The 8,068-nt window shown below is 40.4% G+C and overlaps 1 long non-coding RNA gene across 1 annotated transcript; it reads left to right on the forward strand.

Moving 5' to 3' along the window:
- Positions 1–4,132: 4,132 nt before the first annotated feature.
- Positions 4,133–5,209, forward strand: LOC131220446 (uncharacterized). Its single transcript, XR_009158584.1, has 3 exons — positions 4,133–4,172; positions 4,247–4,550; positions 5,166–5,209. It is a non-coding gene; the product is annotated as an uncharacterized LOC131220446 (long non-coding RNA).
- Positions 5,210–8,068: the final 2,859 nt, after the last annotated feature.

Below are 8,068 nucleotides of genomic sequence, written 5' to 3' on the forward strand. Positions count from 1 at the left end.
AGAGAAAAGAAAGGGAGAAAGTGAGGAGAAGAGAGAGAGAGTGAGAGTTAGTTCCTGGGACTCGATCCCATCGCTCCATGTACCGAATCACGCTGTTTGTATTGCTCTCCCGATGTTTCCGACTCCATTCTTGGGTAAGAAATCCTAACCTCAAATATGCTTCAGGGATTCAAATAGAGTAACTGTTGAAGTAGCTAACATATTTCATGCTATAGGTTGTCGTTGTGTCGTAGGCGAGACTTAGTGTTTAAACTGAATTCGTTACGAGTCTACCGGCAAAAGGTGCGGACTATAAATGTTTAGGTTATGGTTTTCAAGGCTTTCAATGTCAGTAATGATTTATGACTGGCTTGATTGCTATCACATGTGCTTAGATACGAGGTTTTCCATACATATGCTTATATATAGACTATGTTGATTTATAACGCATTCCATGTGTTTGTTGAAATGTTTGAATGAACATGAAATTTGGATTCGTACTCGCCACGATTATTGATTGTAAATACATAATTGTTGTGCACATGGCAACCCCTATGTGAAGGGATTTGCTGTAATATGTGTTTTACTAATTTATTTACATATGTGTGATATGTGTAGTCTAAGTGTTTGATAAAATGCTTGAATGAGAAAATGCTTGTGTAAAGGTATGTAATGAGGGTGGTGAGATGGGACTCTCAACTCCTTTATCGATGGTTACAGTTTCCTCTATGTAACCTATCTTACTACTATGTGGTTTAGGGATGAAATGCCTATGTATGGTAATATGTGGTATGTGTTTTGTTGAAATGCTCAAGTAAGACTATATTCAGTTTTAGTTGTTACATGTTGTCTTTGACTATCACATGTGAATGCTATTGTTTAGAGTGTGTTTGGGGCTACGACGTAGTCCAGGTGATCGGTAAAGATTCCTGAGTTAGTGGCCGAGGTCGTTCCACCACATCAGATGTGTTCGAGGAATCCGAATCATACACAGATTTGCCGACAGTGGTTAGGCCACACGGAGTACTTATGCACTCTATGTCAACCAAGTCAACGTACGCTCGTACTAACCGAGCTTGTCAAGTAACCCGATTGACCCATTACATGTTTAGCATGTATGGACGCTACTGCTTGAATCTAAGGTACCAACTTACCAGTGAAGATCCCGCTTAACCTTAGTACCTCGATTCGATAAGACTCATGAGCAAGACATGGTGGTGCATCGGGACACCGTGGTCGAGCTATCGGCCTACGCTGGGGTGACGAGCCTCCCCGTAGTGACCAGTGAGCAACCCAAACTCATGAGTCGAATATGGTGGTGTATGGGACACTGTATTCGAGCTGTCGGCCTATGATCAGGTGATGAGCCCGTAGTGACCACGAGTATACACTAGGACTACGCTAAGGTGACGAACCTTTCTGTAGTGACCTCGAGTATAAACCAGGCCTGCGCTGAGGTGACAAGCCGCTCCGTAACGACCTGGAAACTGCCTATCATATGTGACTACTAGGATTGATGACCCTAGATGGATCAATGTTTGGGTATATGATATAAAGGGAGGTGCCTTAGCTTCCGAATCCTGTTGTATGAATATGTCTAATTAAGAACTTGGTTAATCACACACATGCACCGCATTGCATGTGCCTTTGGCGTTGGAGTTGAGCACAGTGAGAGTGTTACATGCCGCGATCGTGGGATAATGTCGCAGAGGGAGTGCAGGCGAGGGTATACATCATTATCACATATCATCTTTGCATTAACAAGAGCATTAGGACATAAGTGTTGTACTGCTTTATCACTATTACTTGACTGAATTGATAACATGTTAACCTTTACTTTATGGCTCCACTGAGTTGATCACTCACTCCCACGTTCTGGGACGGTGTTTTAAACACCAACCAGACCCTGTTGTAGATGCAGATGATGGCAATGCTTTCGAGGCAGAGCTGGACTTTTATGATGATGAGGAGTTCTCCTATATGCAGCTATCAGGCAGGTCTATGTAAACCGTGTTCGAATCGACGAGGTTGCAGGGATGCTATCTAGATGTCATTACACTTGTCATTTTACATTTTGGAGCACCCATGTATATTCATTTTGTCTATTTTGGGAGTATATATGTATATATTTAACCTGGTAACATGTTCACACTTTGGAGACTTATAATAGTTTATACATTTTATATACTTATCACAGTCTTCCGCTTGCGTAATTTAACTGTCTCTGAAGTATGATATGTTGTTTGGTATAATCTCACTCATGTTTAAGGCACTAATACAGACAACATTTAATCATTATTTTCTATGTTGCATAAGTGATGTGTTGAAACTCGAGAGTTGGGCTCCTGCTCGACCCCCGATTTTTAGGGCATTACAATATGACTTAGATGAGGTTGATGGTATTCATAGCTCTTCAGAATTGTATATTGTATTGCATCCTTGTTATCTGATATTTGACTTATTATGTTTCCACATTACTTTCTTAGTATATGACATTGGCTTATTATATTTTTGCATTGCATATCCCGGATGAGGTTGATGACATTTTTATGGACTTGCTAGTATTTCCGCTTACTCTGATATTTGCATGTTTGGCACTTATCTTGCGCACACACTTACACCACCCTCTAAGCTTTCTATAAGCTTATGCATGATAGATGTGTGAAGGTGACATGTCGACGTAGTCGTAGCTGAGCAGGAGCAGGAGCATGCGGCCGAGCTTTGTGGAGATTTTATTATATGCATGCATTTCCCTTTTAGCATTGTACTCGAATGTTTTTATTAGTGGATAAGTGGTGATGATGTTGTTCTTATGATTTGGGTATACTTATGGTTATGCTTCTTATGAGACAAATTCATGTCAAAAATCCTCCTTGTAGGATCCCAAGATCGGAATCTGGTGCATGGGCATTGGAAGCCGAGAATGGGGTACTACAGAGGCTGTTGACACTGGGTTCAGTGATCAGGAATTTTGTGAGCCTGGTTTCTAAGTTTGGGGCGTGACATCTCTAAAATCACACTGATATAGAAATCCTAACCATCCAAGATGTGTTTGTGTAATCCAAACTGTGAATCATTCCCATCCAATCTGCATGGAGTGCTATTATCTAGAGTATGATTAGGTGGGCTTTATATGATTGGCAGTGAGTTTGGTTTGGGCCGGCACAACATTTAATTTTACTGCCGGTTTGGATTTAGACTTAAGAAGAAATATAAGACATGTAATTATCAAGTCTAAATCCGAGCTCGCCAAATGAATGGACGGTTTGGATACAACTCATACCTTATGATCAGACCCACATTAGTTGAATGCAGTAGGGATTGAACGTCTACCATTGAAACCTCTTAAGGGGTGGGAGTCACTTTGAAAGTCCCACCCTACACGGTAAGCGTGGATCGATGAGGGAAAGCTTTCTCTTGGCTAATCAGATTGTGCATGTGGGGCCCACATAGTGGTGGCGATCGTTGGTTTGGTGGACCACAACATTTAATTTTACTGCCAGTTTGCATACCATTGCATGATTATGGCGTCCCCATGTACAGGTGGCCCAAAGGGTGGTAATGGGCTTGACCAGGTCTACTTTAGCCTGGACAAGGGTCGGGCCTTGGGTCATAAGCATTGGGCCATGATTGTCCTGCCAATCATATAAAGCCCACCTGATCATACTCTGATACCACTGTTGGGAAGCGTGGAAGTGTGAGCCCTCAAGATCTGATGGTCTACACGATATGGAACCCTCACAAAGCAGAAGATTAACGCTCCAACGGCCCGCCTATCTACCACTGGAGCAGATGGATCTATTCACACCTCTGATCCTATGGTATAGATGGCCCCGGATCACGATATATGGATTAGATCATCCCAAGGACAAGCCAAAATGGACAGATTGCTGTGCACACTATATCTTTCTATATACTCTTGGTATCTCTTATGATTGATGCCCTTTATGAGAGAAAAGCTCATCCCTTTTTATAGGAAAGGAATGAGATGGGATGAGACCAGATTATCCGGTCTTCTCCGTCTCCCATCCAAAATCAAATTCAATTTTGAATTTGAAATCTTAACAGAAAGGAAGAGGCCGGAAGAAGCCTAAACTTATGGGACCCACCCACTAGTGATTGCTCACTAGTGGGCCCCACTGGCCTACGTCCAACACTCCTTTAGAGGCCAATGCTACGATTTGATAGCATTCGTAAGTCGCAACAAATTCCTTTTATATAAATCTAATGAAATGATTGAATTCTGATTAACCTATCTGATTAACAGCAACCTGCTATTAATGTGCTGAAAGAAATTAAAGTGTTCCTCGATTCCAACCCATCGGAGATCATCACAATCTTCATAGAAGATTATGTCACATCACCTCAAGGCCTAACTTAGGTATTCAATGCCGCCAGCCTTAGGAAATTTTGGTTTCCGGTATCAGGGATGCCTAAAAATGGGCAGGATTAGCCCATCATCGATGATATGATTAGTAAGAACCAGCATTTGTTGGTCTTCACCTCAAAATCAACCAAGGAGGCTTCTGAAGACATTACCTATGAGTGGAGATACATTGTAGAAAACTAATGTAAGCCCTGTTTTCTCTCCTTTCATAAATGTATATTCCATGCAGATCTTGCAGTGAAACTATCATAAATAGACGGATGATATTTTTCTGTAGAAATTTAGTACATGCTTTACTAAGCCCACATGCATCCATCCCTGATGTTAGAGCAGTGCATGACATGGGCCCCATTGGGTAAATGATGTGGCCTGAGAATCAGGCTTGTGCATCATTGGGCAGGCCACATGCTTTAGTTGAATGTAGACTCCTGGTAATTCTTTTAAAATGTTCATTGTTCTTTTTTAAATGTGAGTTCCACCTGACGAGTGAAGTGGCCTGATTATCGAGCCTGGCTATTTATTAGTGTGGACCGCTTGATGCACGCTCTAATGCTCTCCGCTGGTTGGCGAATGCGGCCTCATGAGGTCTTCACTGTTAATGAAATTCAGTAAAAATTAAAAATTTCTGTTTTCTTCTCCTTGAATCATTTTGCTTTTGGAGATAAAATAAAATTAATATAAAATACATCAAGATAGGAAGCATTGTCCAATTTGAATTTCTAATGCATAGGAGTAGAAACATGTGAGGCTATTGTTGATTCTCTTTTTATTGGTTTTGGTGATTGGGTTGAAACTGCAGATGGTGACAGTGGGATGAAGGTGGGTTCTTGTCCTAATCGTTCGAAATCATCTCCCATGAACACAACAACAAGATCTCACTTTCATTAAAGATGGAAATGGAAACAAGAAAACATTATAAAGAATTGTGTTTTTTTATATGCATTTGGGTCTTTGTTCATGGATTTTTCTTTTTTCTTTTTTTCTTTTTTTCTTTGTTTTTTTTAGTATACGTGCCTATTTGTATGTGGATCTTGTGTTGCAGAGAAGCGATGGAGGGGGAGCACCACAAGCCTCACTAGATAATCCCAGCCATCAGTTTTTTTTTTTTTCTTTCTTCTTTCTTTCTTTATGGACTTTTGACCATAAACTCTTCTTGGTTTTTTGCGTTCTTATTCTCTTTGCAAAGGCTGCTAGAATGGCTAGGGAACTTGGCCAACCCCATGGACGGTTCTGATTGGTTAGTTATTCAAGGGTGTTATACCATATTTCCGTTGAACCAACTCTACCCAATCATTTACCCCTTTTTGATTTAAGAGGAAAGAGCGTACGCAGGGTGTATATGTCTACAGACAAAAGTATATCTTCTTCCAATTTTATTTTTTGTAGTGTGTGTGTATAGTTGTAAACAATTGTACAAGGGTCTTAACACACACCCACACCTATACAGCTGCAGCTTTTAGCTCTTGTATTTTGACGTGAAAGAAACACGGTTGTGTTTTGCTCTCTCTCTCTCTCTCTCTCTCTCCTTCACTCCCTTTTTGACCGTCTTCTAATCCATTTTGGCTATTGGACTGGAATCTTACATTTGCTTAGTTACGTACAGGTTGTTTACATATTGGATCAAGTCCGTGCCTTAGAGAATGAGATGCTTTTGAGAATACAGAAGTAACATTTTTTAGATTTCAAATATTAAAAAATAAATAAATAAAATAAAATAAAATACAGGTTTCAATTGAATTAAAATAAAAAATAAAAATTAACTGGCCTACACTACGGATTGCACAGCTTTGAAGTGAGCCTATCAAATCTTTGTTGCCCATCGGAAGACTTTTGTCGGCGCTTGCATAGATTTTTATCGGTGTTTTTTCCGCGATTAAATGTCACTAAAAACTGTGATTTAAAATACTTTTACTGTGCTTGAACAAACTTTTGCCACGCTGTTTCAATTTTTGCCGGTGTTTTTCTAGTTATTACCGGTGGCCAGCAGAATGCACCGGTAAAAAGTAGGATGGGCGCCTGTAAAAAACTACTAAATTACGGTGACCAAAAAGCGCAGGGAAAGATTAATTACTGCCGATAAAGCATTTACTGACACGCCCCTTTGCCAGTGCTTGTGCTTTTTTTGGCCACCGGCAAAGGCCTTTTTTTTTTTCTGTGTGAATTATTTAACTGCTAGAAATGACTTTTTAATAGTTCCTATTTCTCCCTTCCATTTTCACGGTTTTTCGCAGGTTTTCCAACGCTCAAATGAGTTATTTTCAAATGGGAATGTGGAAATGAAACGAATTTATATGGAAAACTGCAATACAAAATAGAAAATAGAATAATCCGTTGGAATTAATAGAGCCTGACTTATTAGGCGTCCAATTATTTATCCTTTACCACAATTGTACATTTTTTTTGTAGTCTTAATTTGTTTCAATATTCTATAGCGCATTTGATGGGTGAAATGACGTGAATTTTATCATAGAATAGTTATGGATCATCTAATGGTATACTCGGATCATGTCACATTATGACACATCATGCTGTGTAGAGCTTGAGCCGATGTGATGAATTCGCAAACCCTGGCAGATATGACTTTCTTGTAACCGCTAGGCTCTGTAAGGCAGAAGGTATGTAAGGCCCACCATGATATTTATTGTCCTGTAATCTATCAGCTTGTCCAAGTCATTTTATTAGCACATAATTTTAAAAAATGAGGTAGATCCAAAACTAAAAAAGTGCCACTCCACCGACAACAGGTGGAATTGAACAGCCATCATTGAAACCTTTGTGGGGCCCACAAAAGTTTTAGGAACTTTCCCAAATGGTTTGGATAGCATATAAACATAACAATGGGCTCAGGAAGGTTTTAATGGCAGGCGTTTTCACCCATACTAACTGAAATTCATGTATGGAGTGGATGTCATGTCACACCGATACCATGGTGGCCCCACAAATCTTCTTGTACACAGGGGTTACTATAGGAAAGTCGGGTCCAAGGAAAACTCTTGCATGACTACCATCAGGCAGAATCATGATAAACGTTTCCGTTAGTTAAACAGATTTGCATGTCCATGAGATCCACACCGTCCATCAGGTACAAAGCCACTTTTTACCCTTTCCCACAGAGGTTCACCACACAGGGAATTATACCTAAGCCTCTTAAGTTCACGTGTTATGTACCTAAGTTTCTGAATGGTGTGGATTTTGAGTAATGCTTTCATCCCGATGAAGCGAGTTAGATGTTTGGATTGGATAAAATACAGACAGTACTGTAGAACCTACACTAAACCAATGGTCGGTGTTTCTTACTAACTGTTTCCCATGGTTGGGCCTACCTGAGTTTTCAATCGTCATAATTTCTGTGATCCAGCCTCTGCGAGAGGCGCTGTACCGGATGAACAGGTTGGATGGCAATTAAACATCACGCTGGGTGTCATTATGGCCACGGCTTCTTGTCCATTTGTGTCTTTGATTCACCTCATTTTTGGTATTATACCTAAAATAGATGTACGGTGTGGATAAAATCCATTTATCCGATGGCCCTCCGAGTCACTGCTCGTGGAAGCTGATCGGCTACTCACATTGCAACTAGCCAATGGCTAGCGGTCGGTGCTCTATGGCTCCATCATGATTTGTGTTTCATCTATGCCGTCCACCCATTCCTCCGTATCATTTTATCACATGAGCCCAAAAATGAGGTTGATCTAAATTTCA

Source organism: Magnolia sinica, chromosome 12, assembly GCF_029962835.1.
Source record: "Magnolia sinica isolate HGM2019 chromosome 12, MsV1, whole genome shotgun sequence".
Classification (NCBI taxonomy): domain Eukaryota; kingdom Viridiplantae; phylum Streptophyta; class Magnoliopsida; order Magnoliales; family Magnoliaceae; genus Magnolia; species Magnolia sinica.